The 17122-nt window shown below is 31.8% G+C and overlaps 1 long non-coding RNA gene across 1 annotated transcript; it reads left to right on the top strand.

Annotated features, from left to right (window-relative positions):
* Nucleotides 1-4728: 4728 nt before the first annotated feature.
* LOC139846545 (uncharacterized) lies at nt 4729-6031 on the top strand. Its single transcript, XR_011759087.1, has 3 exons — nt 4729-4848; nt 5018-5199; nt 5388-6031. It is a non-coding gene; the product is annotated as an uncharacterized lncRNA (long non-coding RNA).
* The last annotated feature ends 11091 nt before the right edge of the window (nt 6032-17122 follow it).

Genomic DNA, 17122 nt, shown 5'->3' with positions numbered 1-17122 from the left:
ATACTCCAGCTCGAATTGAAATTCCAAAAGCTGGCAATAACGTCACTCATGAATCTTTGCCACGTCAGAAACGTGGAAGACCAATCGGTTCAAAGGATAAAAATCCTCGAAAAAGAAAATCAGCTGATAATGAAGTAAAAGAAAGTGTTCAAGAAGAACCACAAATCAGTACTCCTACTGCAGAGGAGATTGATGATGTCAATACAGAAATTGCAATCAATTATGCATATTCAAAAATATTATGGAACCGAAATGAAATGAAAAATCTTGATGAGAAATTTTCATTTAATGTTGCATATGACATCATGAATAATGATGATGATCCAGAACCAACATCTATGGTTGAATGTCAAAATAGACATGATTGGGCTCAATGGAAAGAAGCAATACGAGCTGAATTAGAATCACTCAATAAAAGAAAAGTTTTCGGATCCATCATTCTCACTCCTAAAGATGTGAAACCTGTAGGATACAGATGGATTTTTGTCCGAAAAAGAAATGAGAAAAATGAAGTTACAAGGTATAAAGCTAGACTTGTAGCTCAAGGTTTTTCTCAAAGACCGGGAATTGATTATGAAGAAACTTATTCTCCTGTTATGGATGCAATTACTTTTAGGTACTTAATCAGTCTGGCAGTTTCTAAAAATTTAGAAATGCATCTCATGGATGTTGTGACTGCTTATCTATATGGATCACTTGATAGTGATATATATATGAAGATACCTGAAGGATTTAAGGTACCAGAAGCATCAAATGCAAAACCCAAAGAAATGTATTCGATTAAATTACAAAGATCTTTATATGGGTTAAAACAATCGGGACGTATGTTGTATAACCGATTAAGTGATTACTTGATAAGCAAAGGGTATACAAATAATCTTACTTGCCCTTGTGTTTTCATTAAGAAAACAACATCCGGATATGTGATCATAGCTGTTTATGTTGATGATCTTAACATCATAGGTACAAATAAAGAGATCCATGAAGCCATTCAACTTCTAAAGAAAGAATTTGAAATGAAAGATCTCGGAAAAACCAAGTATTGCCTTGGTTTACAAATTGAGCATATGCCTAATGGTTTACTTGTACATCAAACAACATATACTGAAAAGATTTTGAAACGTTTCAATATGGACAAGGCAAAACCATTAAGTACTCCTATGGTTGTTAGATCACTCAATGTTGAAGCTGATCCATTTCGTCCATGTGAAGATCAAGAAGACATTCTTGGACCAGAAGTACCATATCTTAGTGCAATTGGAGCTCTTATGTATCTTACAAATTGTACAAGACCTGACATTTCTTTTGCAGTTAATTTGTTGGCAAGGTTCAGCTCTGCTCCTACCAAAAGACACTGGAATGGGATCAAACACATATTTCGATACCTTCGAGGAACTACTGATTTAGGATTATTTTATTCTAACGAATCAAAACAAGATTTGGTTGGTTATGCAGATGCAGGTTATTTATCTAATCCACATAAAGCTAAATCTCAAACTGGATATGTATTCCTAAATGGAGGTACTGCAATATCATGGCGTTCTCAAAAACAAACACTTGTTGCTACATCGTCGAATCATGCCGAAGTGATTGCATTACATGAAGCTACTCGAGAATGTTTTTGGTTGAGATCAATGACACAACTCATTACTGATTCTTGTGGACTAGAACGCGATAAAAGTCCAACAACTATCTATGAAGATAATGCAGCTTGCATAGCACAGATGAAAGAAGGGTATATCAAAAGTGACCGAACAAAACACATACCACCTAGATTCTTCTCATACACTCAAAATCTCATTAAGGACAACCAGATTGAAATGAGATATGTGCAATCTAGCAAAAACTCTGCTGATCTTTTCACGAAAGCACTTCCAACTGCTATTTTCAGAACACACGTTCATAACATTGGCATGAGACATGTTCAAAAGATGTAACAGCTGAAGCGATGTCTACTTGAGGGGGAGTCAACTCCATGATGCACTCTTTTTCCCTTAGCTAAAGTTTTTTCCCACTGGGTTTTCTTTAGCAAGGTTTTTAACGAGGCAGTAATTTATAGTTGATCTTCAACAAAATAAAATTGCTATCCAAGGGGGAGTGTTATAATAATAATAATAATATAGATATGGATAGTCAATTTTGGTGTATACATATAGTCAATTTTGGTACACAAAGTATGTATTTTTATATTGAGATTTTAGGCTATAAATACTCATGAATGCAAGCATTAAACTTGCACCATTTCTCACACTTACAAAGTGTTTCTTTCTTTCTCTCCATTATCATCTTTGTTCTTACACTTCATTATTAGTATTCTAAATCAAGAATCAAATCACTAAAGGTAGTTATAAGCCTACTGAATTATAACATCAAGAATCAAACCACTAAAGGTAGTTATAAGCCTACTGAATTATAACATCAAGAATCAAACCACTAAAGGTAGTTATAAGCCTACTGAATTATAACATTGACTTAATTGTCCTTTAAGCTACAATTGTTCTCCTAATTTTAAGTGGATATGTATCAATAAATGAGTGGCTTCCTACCTAATGTATTTTTAGGTTCAATGTTGATAAACTAATGCCTATTATGTATTTTATATATATATATATATATATATATATATATATATATATATATATATATATATATATATATATATATATATATATATATATATAAATGTTTATAGCTTGCTTGGACCGTAGATATACAATGATGGATAGGACTGATCATGTTAATAATTAGTAGAATAATATGAACATGGTAAACATTGAGATGAGTCGAAGAAATAGGCTTCACATATAGAAGAGGGCGTGCAACGGTGCAAGGATATTTGTCATGTTTTAGAGTCTTTATTGTTTTGCTGCCCAATCAATCTGTATATGGATTTTATTAATAGCCTTAACTAAAGGTTACCGGACTAACAATTTGAAGTTTCTTATTCAGTTTTACAGGAACGTCTCTCGACTTTGCCACTAAAATGCACCAACCTTTCATTTCGACTTCTGTTGTTTCAGGTGAATTTTTTTGGTTAAATCCCATGTATAATGTTATTTATATTCTTCCAATTATATGTCTTAGATATGCAGTGTGTTTTTTTCTGTTACTCCAATCGATATCACTAAATGCACCATCCATGTATGTTATATATAATATAATATAACATAACAAACAGATATGAATAATATATGCATTTAAGTTATAAGTTATAGTGCTTACTGATGATAATTTTTCTATTATTGCTTTACAGGATGTTTACCGTACTGCACGCGTACGTTGGCTGTTCACAACATTTTGTGTAAAATTCAGTTGTCATGGGATATCCTGTTAAATAACAAGTTAGCAGACGAATTACTAGGATTTAGGGTTTGGGGTTTATGCTTTAGTAACGTTGAGGATTCAGAACTAACAACCGTATTTCATGTAACAACGGTTATCATACGGTACTATCCGGACAATAAGAAACTGTTTCAGCTTGATCTTGATAGAATTAGCCATGGTCAAGGTACTCAAACAACTTCTATTTAAAAAAAAATATTGCAAATAAGTAAAGCCTGTCTCCTTTATTTTCATTGTCAATCAAATCAGTAATTAAAGTGTTACTAACTTATATTTTTTTATAATTTGAATCAGGTATACTTCTAACTAAGAAGTTGCTAGACGCCATTGATGAAAATCATAGTGGTGTGATGGCCCTTACGAACTAATTGCGGAAGATAATTATCTGATTCTTGCCGATGCTATATTTGAATCAGTGATGTTTAGTGTCTACATCTAATATTTTTGATTGGAAATGTTAAGAACATGTGGGTTTAACCCGTGATACACAATTGCTAATGGAACTGCCCGTAGAGTGCACATTTGAGAGCGCACTGCCTGATTTGATTGTGATTGATGACTATTAAACGCGCGTCATTACTCACAATCAAATCAACCAATGCAGTCTCAAATGTCCATTCTTCATGCAGTTCCATTAGTAGTTGTGTATCAAGGGTTAAATCCCACATGTTCTTAATATTATCAATCAAAAAAATTAGATGTAATCAGTACACATCACTGATTGAAATATAGCATCTGCAAGATTTCGATAATTATTTTCCGCATTTAGTTCGATAACCGTTAATCGTTCCTCTAGACAAGAGATTCCCTTTCAAAATCCAAAGTTATATAGTTTACCATTGTCGGGTTGCTTTACAATGACCATACAATCAACGTCAAGGACAATCACGGCTTCATGTCGGTTTATTTGTACCAAAAAATGACTTTAGTCATGTGCACCTATATGTTGCACTTTCACGGGTGACAAATCGTTAAGGTATAAAGATACTCACTATAGAAGTTTTTAATTTTTGCTTAATTTTATACAAAGTTGGTTAATACAAATGTTTGGCATTCATGTAATTATTGAAGTCATTTGGATTATATGTGATATAATAGTTCTATTATAAACGATTTATGCCTTTTTAAGTTTTATAAATCGTTTGCAAAAGTTGATGCTTATTTGATGTTATTTTTATTTTTTAAACTTGGGAAGCAAAAGTTGATGCTTATTACATGATGCTTATTAGAGTATCAAAAGGCTTCAAATGCAGGTATATAGGTGCCTTCCTGATCATTTAATACTTGGCTCTTTCGGTCAATTTGTTTTGTTATCATACGAAGTATTTTAATGTTGTTGTATTCTTCATTTATTGATAATCTGTGTCTTGTGTATGTGTTGCAGAATGTTTATCCTACTGTGGATCAATCGGGTTGAAAATAATTATGTTAGACCAACCCGGTTCAAATGTCAATGTTTGTTTCCAGCAGTTGCGATCCACATTTAATCCTAAATATGACGAAACGGTATGGGAATTTCTATACATGTGATTATAATTTGCATCTTGATTTCTAATAATATATCCGTAGGGAATGGAAACTATAAGATAAGTAATTGTATATATTTCTTCATTTATAAGTTGTTATACATAATTTACAAGTATAATAATAACTGTTTTGTTTTTATTCATATTAGGTGGGAAATGTATATGTGCAACGCATGGGCTCAATGTTCTTTAAATGCATGTTGTTCTTCAAATGCCGGTTGTCATCATCTTTTTTCCAAATACATTGAAAAGAACATTCCACGTGGAGTACTAGATGCTTTTTTCGTGAACAAACCAGTAAATGAAAATGACTAAAACTCGACAAATACAGGTCTTCTTTGCTTTTCTCAGATACTCCCTCCGTCCCACCACAAGTGTCCACATTTCTATTTTGGGATGTCCCATTTCAAGTGTCCACTTTGTATTTCAACCAATGAGAAGAGGTTATTCTGGAGAGAGAAGATTTCTGATTGGTGGAGAATGAAGTTAGTAGGATTTCCTAAAACTATGTGCAAAAAGTAAGTGGACACTTGTGGTGGGACGGAGGTAGTAACTATTATTCAGATTGAATTGATTGGTAATTTGAGGTAGTTAAATGGGTGGGTCTGGTCAACCAAGAATCACGTTTTCTCACTTCAAGGATTTTATACATAAGTAATACATCTTGAATCCACATTTGGGTTACTTTAGGCTGTTTAACCGGTAATAATTTAAGCTAACCTTTTGACTCACTAAAGGCATAGTATTTATCATGCTATTTAACAGTCGTTCGGGTGAATGCTAAGTCGTTCGACATTATGTTTAAACTGTTCCAGATACAGTCTAATGTGTACATAATTTACTTCTTTTGACTAATACTTGTGCTTGAAAATGTTTTCAGGTGTGTTGGAAGCATGATTACGTAGCATTGTTGAATTAAAGAACTCTCTGTAATAGGATGTTGTATTTAAAGGCGCGTGCAGTAAAGTAGACGACTACTCTTTTATTTTCCAAAAGAAAAGGAAGTGACGGGTATTAGTCAAATATCAGCTAAATTTTACCGAGTTTGCAAATACGCACTCAGTCGTTACAGCTCCTATTAATAAAACATCATCCAACTACATTGCAACAATTATTTATTTTTGTATTTAGTATGTAGCTTATGACTGTGTATATTTATCTTTATAGCAACCTATGTTTCTTTTCTATTCTGTTATTTGCATTCTTTTATTGTTTACTTTCCTGTATTGTGCTACTATTATGTTATGCTATTTACCAGTTATGAACGTGTTTGTATCATCTACTTTAACCCAATGTTGACGCAAAATAATCACTTACAAAATTTTATCTTAATATAATTATGCTAAAATAGAATACAATTGCAGTTTAAACATAATATGGCAACTTTAATGGGGCAAATCTTATAACATAGCAGATTACCAGCCCACAAAAAAGCCCAACAAAAATTGCAGTTTAATAGGTCACGTAATTCATATCTTAGTGGAGGGGTATTTTCGGAAATTACTCAATCTTCTTATATAAGACCTACAGATTTTATATTACCCAAAATTCATTGTTTGAGAAACCCGATCACTTTCTTTGGCTCTTTGTCTTCAACGGACACCAGGTAAATTTTGGTGTTTTTTTTTTTAACTTGCATTTTACTATATAACCGTAGATCATTACTCACTTAAGGTATCTTTAATCCTGTATTTTACATACATCTTCTAAAATGTTAACAGCAGATCTGTATTTGCAACTTTAGGTGAGTATACAAATATTAGTAGTTGGCAAAATTACATGCAATGAACTTCGTTGATGTGTACTGATATCCCTAATTTGTTGTTCTGATTTTTTGAAAAAAACTTGTGTTATTCAATTTTGACCGGTGCGAGATAATTAGGGTTTTTTTTTAAACTTCGTGATTCTTGTGTTTTATCTGTAATGTTAGTTGTAAGCTTCACTTTAAATCATTACCTGTTTACATTTAAAGTATTTATATAAGAGTATGCAACTTGCATTCTTTAGTGTTAGAAATTAGTGGTAAGCAAATAACTCTTCTATATTGCTACTCATGCAGAAACTTCTATGTATTACATGATGCCAACTTTTTTATTTTGCCTCATTTAAAGAACTAACAATATTACATGCAGATCATGTTAGATACTATGGATTTAGATATGTAATCTGTTTCAGCAAATTTTTACAGTAGCAAAACATTAGGGCTTTTTAAAATAAATTGTTATTGCTATATCTGCTTTAGCATTTTATTGCTCCTATAGGTAAAAAATACTTTCTTTTAATGTATAAGTAGTTATTCTGCAAAATCAAGACTGCAGTTAGTAGTGCTGTATGCTGATACTGGACAAAGAGATCTTAAATGTGCAACTAATACGTTATTCAACTTTTCTCATACATACTCACTGCCAATTTTGTTCACAAATGGAAAGTGAACAAATAACCTACTTCAAAAACATGGAAATCTATTTTATACAGTGTTGTTAAAGATTTGGAGATTATAGTAACTAACTCTATGTAGAACAAAAACCTAAACAAGTTAAATGCAGTTACGAAAACAAAAATTATTATACTCATCAACAATTGTGTTAAAATAATGAATAGCAAGGTCACTAACACTATGTAAAACAAATAGACAAACAAGTGTTGCACAATTGCAGTATGCTATACATGTAAATATATGCCAATGACTATAGCTTTGAAATTTGTTTCATATTCGCCCACTCTTATGCATACAACAAAATTGATCTATTAACAATCAATAGTAACTTATCTTTATTCTTCTGCAGTTTATAAAAATTTGCACTGCACTTTGTCAATATTATAAAAGTTTAAGATTAATGTTATCTTATAATTCTATTTATACTATGTAATTAAAAGGGATTTGACAATGCATACTTTAGTGACAGGAAAATAAAAAAAAAGGATGTCGAAATACTACTACTATGAACAAAACTCTGCTGGTACAAAACAAGAGCCAATTGATCTGGATCCACCTGTGGAGCCAAACAATACATATAATAACAGCAAGCCTAAGTACTGTAATGTAATCAGGGACGGCAACTATATTTACATCGACTTTTCAATTCCAAGAGCAAACATCTGGGTAAATTTACAGCCTATTATTACTTATTACATTACTCATTGTTCATTACTTATTTAATGCACAATATAAACCAATGTATACAATTAAGTTACTTCCTAAACATTAGTCATTTAATGTAAAATATACATTGATTTATATAATTAAATCGATCTTAATTTCTTTCATATATACTAATTCTTTTAATATTTAGCGTCTTCCGGAGGAGTTCAACGATCTGCCAAATCTGAAAGGTGGAATGAGGTTAAAATGCTACGACCAAGAAATAGATATTTGGGTCTGGAAGCTGATTAATGAAGGAACAAAAAGAAAGAAGAAACTTGCTGTGTCGGGTGGATGGTATCAGTTTCTTAAAGCTCACAACCTCAAAAAAGGTGATGATTGTTCTATGGTTTATGAAGTGAATGAACAGTCCTTCGAGCTTCAGTGATGTGTAAAACAATGCTTTCCTATACTACCTTTTTGTGATTAACAAAACAATGTTTTATGTTATTAACTACTATGTAAGTATGTGAACATAATTTTTTGGATGTTTAACATGTGAAGCTTCAATTTTGTTCATATATAAACCTACCTGTATTTTGCAGTACACAGGTAGTGTTTAGCGAAGCTTCACATAATCAATGGACATGTTGTAATTAACATACGCTAGTAATCAAGTATGTTTGACAAAAACGGTTTTTCTCTTCTTAGCTTCTACTATTATCATTAAACATTCATTTTTCACATGGGTTTCTCTTCAGCCACGAAAACAAAATGCATAATGGTAGCAGAATCTTAATGTTTTGGACTGAAATGAAGTGGTTCTCAACGAACGCAGACTCAGATGGTGATTTTATGGTGTTAACGACCGCATTGATTGATTGTGTAATTTTATTGCAGTTTCAGAAGTTATTCAGAGCAAGTCCAAAGCAGTTTCAAATCTTTTGCAATCCCAGTCCTTCGTTTGTTATCTTTATTTGGCAATTTTACTTTGATAGTCCTTCAGATATAAGATAGAAACTATAGGCTAGGTGTTATGATAATTGTGCAAGTATGGAACTACAATAATGCAAGTATGGATAGTCAATTTTGGTACAATTTTATAGTCAACTTGGGGTCACTTCCATAGTATCTTTTTGTAGTATAAATACCCATGAGTTATGCTTGTAAAGATGCACCATTTCTCACACTTACAAAGTGTTTCTTTCTTTCTCTCCATTATCATCTTTGTTCTTACACTTCATTATTAGTATTCTAAATCAAGAATCAAATCACTAAAGGTAGTTATAAGCCTACTGAATTATAACATCAAGAATCAAACCACTAAAGGTAGTTATAAGCCTACTGAATTATAACATCAAGAATCAAACCACTAAAGGTAGTTATAAGCCTACTGAATTATAACACGTTATCAGCACGAAGTGCTCCGTATAAACAAGGTTTATCTAAGCAAGTACAAGTCACTAATCAAGATAAATATTCAAGTCCAGCAGTACGCTGCTTCGGACCGGTGTACCCTGGGAACAGACGAAGAATATGTTTAAGGGAATTGTGTCAAACACAAGCCCGGTTAAAACCTCCAATTCGGTTAGATCGTTTTAACTTCCTCTGTTTGATTGATTATATACTTGGTTGTTTCAGTTTCGTATACAATTTTCTTACAAACTTAAACAGACTCTTGTTCACGAAATTGATTATTTCATGTACGAAACTGAGATATGATGATAGTTTTATTAGGTGTATATGTCTGCTATGATTTATGAAACTGATCTTCTATCTACAGCTATATATGGACTTACTAATATTAATTTTTTTTTTTTAGTTTTTACGATAATCCATATATCTACAACTTCATACTTACGGTTATGCGTAAATTGCTTTATAACCAAATTGGCTAACCAAAAGGTGATTCAAGTATTTAATTCGGTAAAATAGATTGCCCATTATTTATATATATATAAAATCTTAATATATAGATCATGATGTTGTATCATAATAAACTGATAAAACGGGCTTCGGTGTAAGTGCTAAGATTAATATGTTTGTTCATATACACACATGCCAAGATTTCAACTAAATTTGTTTTGACAGCTACTTGTTAAATTATTCTAATTAAATTTGGTTACTAATTATATGGGTGACTAGGATAATATTTAAATACACTATATTTATCTATTATTAATGAATTAGATGATAATGGGTTGTTTGTTAAATTATCTTTATCTTCATCTTATGAGCTAAATATATTAATATTGAATACTCCGTAACGTGAATGTACCCTATTTAGTGCTATCTTAGTGCAGTTGTTGACATCTTAATTATTGGTAATAATTAAATTCAATATTTAACTGTGATATTGATACAATATAAACTGACCAACTTGCGATTATTATTCGGCATATAATATTGGTGTTGTATAATGTTTATTATAATATTCCCTTTTATTAAGTGGTGGAGTAGTTGGTTAAGATTTGTATATTTGTACATGTAAACTTGAATATCTGTACATATTGTTATATAAATGCCAGCTCGAATGCATAATTGATTCAACCATGTAATGTTTTAATGTTTATTGAACATTAATTATTTTAATTTGTTGAACGATTTGTTATGCATAATTGATAATGATGATGACCTTTTATGACTTCAAATATATTTGGTGTATGCATCAAGTAGTTGTATATCTATATATCCATAGATATTCTATATGTAAGAAGCGATCTCCATGATATTTTACATATTTGATACGAAATCTTATATTTAATTTATTGTGTTAAATAAGATTGAACCTTATTTAATTTACGTTTATATTAATTATTAATTATAAATTTGGCTTTTTAATTGGCTTTGTAATTTATAATGAGCACTCAAGTGATTATGAGATATGCTATTTTCTTATTGACACTTTTGGGACAATACTACGAATGTCGAATGTGGTTTTTACTCATGTTGAACCTTGCGAGGTTCTTGATCGAATCTTGCGAGGTTCTTGGCTGAACCACTCCCCAAATTAATGAAAGGGAAGATGATGCTCAAATTGTGAGCGTGATTAAAGTTTGGAATCATTTGAATTCCTTGTGCGTAACTATTTCTTGAATACATGAACATCTTATTTAGCTCTACAAATAAGTCCCAAAAGAAAAGAAAACGAGAGTGAATCTGTTGAAAAATCTTAATTAAATAAACTATGAGCTACCTTGAGACTTGAATGGTTTGAATTTTCTAAGATTCCTAGCTTGTTATGTATCACTCATAAATAAATGGTTTTAGACCATAACGCATATGATTAAAAGCGCATATGATAAAAAGCACATATGATGATTAATGAAAACCACATATGGTGATTAATGAAAAACCATTAATTAAAAGCACATATGGTGATTAATGAAAAGCACATATGGTGATTAATGAAAAGCACATATGGTGATTAATGAAAAGCACATATGGTGATTAATGAAAAACACATTGAGAAAGAATCACCAATGTTTCTTGAAAGAATTCAAGGTGATATATATGGGGACATGCAAATTTACATGCTGCGATATTATTTCACTTTTGACAAAGTGCAACTCATAAATATTCTCCCCTACAACTTGATTTTGGCCGAGAGCTAAATATTTCCCACCATTAGAACATTTGATTGTGCAGTGTATATTCTAGTTACACAATCACAACGCACTAAAATGGGTCCTCAAAGGAGGATGGGGATATATATATATATGTTAAATATGAAACATCTTCAATTATAAGATATATTGAACCTATAACGGATAATGTTTTTACAGCACGTTTTGCTGATTATCATTGTTCCCTAGATTAGGGAGAGAAATGAAAAATAAAGAAAAGGATGTTTCATGGTGTGAACATAAATTAATGTATCTTGATCATCGCACAAAAGAATGCGAAAAGAAAGTTAAAAAAAATAATGCATATGCAAGAACTTGCAAATAAATTACCTGATGCATTTACAGATACAAAAAGGAGTGACTAAATCATGTATACCAGCAGTAAATGCTTCAGCTAGAATTGAAATTCTAAAAGTTGGAAATGTCACTCATGAGTCTTTGCCACGCCTGAAACGTGGGAGACCAATTGGTTCCAAAGATAAAAATCCTCGAAAAGAAAAATCAGCTGATAATGAGGTAAAAGAAAGTGTTCAAGAAGAACCACAAATCAATATTCCTTCTGCAGAGGGTATTGATAAATGTAAATACATAAATTGCAATAAATTATGCAATAATATGGAATCGAAATGGAATGACAAATATTGATGAGAATTTTTCATATAATGACATCATGAATAAAGATGATGAGCTGAAACCAAAATCTGTCATTGAATGTCAAAATAGACATGACTATATACGAGCTGAATTAGAATTGCTCAATAAAAGAAAAGTTTTCGGATAAATCATTTTCACTTTAAAGATGTGAAACGTATGGGACACAAATGAATTTTTACCCGAAAAGGAAATGAGAAAAATGAAGTTACAAGGTAAAGCTATACTTGTAACTCAAGATTTTTCTCAAAGACCAGGAATTGATTATGAGGAAACTTATTCTCCTGTTATGGATGCAATTACTTTTAGATACTTAATCATCCTGGCAGTTTCTAAAAATTTAGAAATGCATCTCATGGATGTTGTGACTGCTTATCTATATGGATCACTTGATAGTGATATATATATATATATATGAAGATACCTGAAAGATTTAAGGTATCAGAAGCAACCAATGCAAAACTTAAAGAAATGTACTCAATCAAGTTACAAAGGTCTTTATATGGGTTGAAACAATCGGATTGCATGTGGTATAAACGATTAAGTGATTACTTGATAAGCAAAGGGTATACAAATAATTATATTTGCCCATGTGTATTCATTAAGAAAACAACATCCGGATATGTGATCATAGCTGTTTATGTCGATGATCTTAACATCATAGGTACAAATAAAGAGATCCATGAAGCCATTCAACTTCTAAAGAAAGAATTTGAAATGAAAGATCTCGGAAAAACCAAGTATTACCTTGGTTTACAAATTGAGCATATGCCTAATGGTTTACTTGTACATCAAACAACATATACTGAAAAGATTTTGAAACATTTTAATATGGACAAGACAAAACCATTAAGTACTCCTATGGTTGTTAGATCACTCAATGTTGAAGCTGATCCATTTCGTCCATGTGAAGATCATGAAGATATTCTGGGACCAGAAGTACCATAACTTAGGGCAATTGGAGCTCTTATGTATATCTTACAAATTATACAAGACCTGACATTTCTTTTGCAGTTAATTTGTTGGTAAGGTTCAACTCTGCTCCTACCAAAAGACACTGGAATGAGATCAAACACATATTTCGATACCTTCGAGGAACTACCGATTTAGGATTATTTTATTCTAACGAATCAAAACAAGTTTTGGTTGGTTATGCAGATGCAGGTTATTTATCTGATCCACATAAAGCTAAATCTCAAACTGGATATGTATTCCTAAATGGAGGTACTGCAATATCATGGCGTTCTAAAAAACAAACACTTGTTGCAACATCATCAAATCATGCCGAAGTGATTGCATTACATGAAGCTACTTGGGAATGTTTTTGGTTGAGATCAATGACACAACTCATTACTTATTCTTGTGGACTAGAACCCGATAAAAGTCCAACATCTATCTATGAAGATAATGCAGCTTGCATAGCACAAATGAAAGAATGATATATCAAAAGTGACCGAACAAAACACATACCTCCTAGATTCTTCTCATACACTCAAGACATCATTAAGGACAACTAGATTGAAATGATATATGTTCAATCCATCAAAACTCTGCTGATCTTTTCACCAAAGCACTTTCAACTGCTATTTTCAGAACGCATGTTCACAATATTGGCATGAGGCAAGTTCAAAACAGCTCAGCAATGTCTACTTGAGGGGGAGTCAACTATATGCTGCACTCTTTTTCCCTTAGCTAAAGTTTTTATCCCACTGGGTTTTTCTTTGGCCAAGGTTTTTAACGAGGCAGTAACTTACAGTTGATCTTTAACAAACAAAATTGCTATCCAAGGGGGAGTGTTATGATAATTGTGCAAGTATGGAACTACAATAATGCAAGTATGGATAGTCAATTTTGGTACAATTTTATAGTCAACTTGGGGTCACTTCCATAGTATCTTTTTGTAGTATAAATACCCATGAGTTATGCTTGTAAAGATGCACCATTTCTCACACTTACAAAGTGTTTCTTTCTTTCTCTCCATTATCATCTTTGTTCTTACACTTCATTATTAGTATTCTAAATCAAGAATCAAATCACTAAAGGTAGTTATAAGCCTACTGAATTATAACATCAAGAATCAAACCACTAAAGGTAGTTATAAGCCTACTGAATTATAACATCAAGAATCAAACCACTAAAGGTAGTTATAAGCCTACTGAATTATAACACTAGGTTTCTTTTTGTCATCTTTTTGGCATTTGAGTAACTTATTTGGGGATCACTAAAATCTCCACTCATTTATTTTATATATATAATTCGTTTACATGAAAGTATTAAATTTAGCCAAAATAATTAGAGTAAGATTTTAATTTAATTAGTTCATTGAAATATAATGTATGTTTAATGTTTCGTTTGTTAGAAATTAGTACTATATTTCATTTTTATGAGATCATTTAACTCTTAATTACATATCATTACTTCTAAATGTTTGTATTCAAATTTTTAGAAACAACGAACAATTGTGACTCGAATAAATGAACTATATAAAATCATGTATCATATAATAATCAAACAACGCACAAATAAGAATTGTTCGACAAATTAAAATTATTTTATTTTAGATTCAAAAAATATATTTTTTTATATGTTGTTAGTGGATGCTAATTTAATAAAAAATCATTTATTGTATAGTATATTATATCCCCCGTGCATCGCACGGGCTCAAAAATCTAGTATATATATATATATATATATATATATATATATATATATATATATATATATATATATATATATATATATATATATATATAGGTAGGATCAAGAGGGAAGTAATCAATCGGGGGGAAGCGGGGGGAAGCAATATTTTTTTTTCGTTTTCTGAAAAAACTTTGTTTACGAATATTATAGATTGGATGAAAATATGAACATTTAATAAAGACACTTTGTGATAAATGTTTTTATTTTGGCGGAAAAACGCTCGAAGAAGTAATATATAACAATTATCGTGTTTTTCGAGCGTATGTTGAGGTTTTAGATATTAGCGTTTAGATATTAGGGTTTAGATATTAGGGTTTATAGGGTTTAGATATTAAGGTTTAGAAAATTTAGGGTTTAGGGTTTAGATTTAGGATTTAGATTGAGTTTTTAACACGAACGGTTTAGAGTTTAGGGTTTGGGGTTTAAGGTTTGGTGTTTTGGGTTTGGTGTTTTGGGTTTATTATTTTGGGTTTATTCCATAAACCCAAAACACCAAACCCTAAACCCTAAACTCTAAATGGGGCTAAATTTTACTTCACGAAACATGAAAAAAGAACGTTAACATTCTTCACGAACAATATTATCTTGAATGTTATTTTTGTCGATCGTTTTCCCGCCAAAATAATAACATTCATCACGAAGTGTCTTTTTAAATGTTCATATTTTCATTCAATCTATAATGTTCGTGAACAATGTTTTTTCAAAAAACGAAAAAAAAAAAAAATTTTGCTTCCCCCCGCTTCCCCCCGATTGGTTACTTCCCCATTGATCCTGCACACATATATATATATATATATATATATATATATATATATATATATATATATATATATATATATATATATATATATATATATATATATAAATAGGGTTTTAGTGCGTGCAATGCACAACTGTTGAAAATTAGTTAAGATATTTGTTATTGTACATTTAATTTCTAATGTTGTGTTGTTCAAACAAATTGATATGAGCAATTGTATACGACAATAGTATAGTAGTCAACAAAACGAATTACGTTTTCATCGAATTTACTTTCAACTTCATAACTTCGATGCTAAGGTGTTGTTTGACAGTGTAAAGCAGAAAAAATGAAAAATTTAAAAATAACTATAATTATACTTTAATTATGATATAGGTCAATTATTGACTTGTATAATATATATGAAGTAATATTTTTTAAGCCTAGTTGCACATAGTTAGTGTTAGTACGATTTTCCGTATAGCGGCTGTAAGGTACTAGTACAGAGAATAGCTGCCTAGCGTGTGGCGTATAATGTTGATTGTTGTTTGCTCTCGAGAAATTATCTCTGCGGACCCGGAACACGGATTACTAGTCCATGGGGTGGCATCAATCAATCTGAGGATCAATCTGAAATTGGTCCGTGTAGCGCGTTACTGCTAAGCGGCTAGTATATGTTTAGAGTGAGAAAGAACTGTGTGAGAGAGAAAGTGTATTTCTCTCTGACTGAAGTTCAGAATTATGATCTGATAGGTGGTGACCCAGGGGGTCTATTTATAGGCATGGAATGTCCGAAATTCACGGGATACACGTGTCAATCACTGAATGGCTCTGTTACGTGAAGTATCTGAAATGTCGGTGGTGTGCGCTGACTTGGCTGCGTGCCGTTCACGCGCAGAGTTAAAGGGCTTATGCACAGAAGCTGCCTGCAGGGCTTACGCTTAGCGCTGGGCGGCCTGCTAAACGCTGAGCGGCAATTACTGATTGTCGCTATATTTTGTATAAATGCTTACTTTCATCTTTAAGCTGATTAGTTGCAATTTGCACATGTTAGGTGATCATGTCTACCAATGCCTCTGCAAACACGTGTAGTTAACTAGAATATCCTCCAGTGCCCTCGCAACCCCTAGAAGTAATTATATGACGATAGCCACAAAAAGTTTTACCTTTTCGTCTGGACTTGATGTAGGATATAACATTTGGCCATACGGTAGGAGCTTTTTACATAAGGAAAAGAGATGGCTGGCTCTCTTTTTAAGTATTTCAAGAAAAAAACTTTATCTTTTGTTTTTAAGCTTTTTGATAGATAGCTAGAATATGAAAGAGTGTCTTCGAAACGGATAAGCCACAAAAGGTGTGTCTAATCAAACGAATCTTTGGGCTTGACCTGTGGTTTCACTGGAATTTGAGGAGTCCTTGTTTGCAATAACGTGATCTTGTTTTCTACGAACACACA

Source organism: Rutidosis leptorrhynchoides, chromosome 5, assembly GCF_046630445.1.
Source record: "Rutidosis leptorrhynchoides isolate AG116_Rl617_1_P2 chromosome 5, CSIRO_AGI_Rlap_v1, whole genome shotgun sequence".
Lineage (NCBI taxonomy): Eukaryota > Viridiplantae > Streptophyta > Magnoliopsida > Asterales > Asteraceae > Rutidosis > Rutidosis leptorrhynchoides.
Note: the sequence above shows the minus strand (reverse complement) of the source record. Positions and strands in the feature narration are given on the sequence as shown.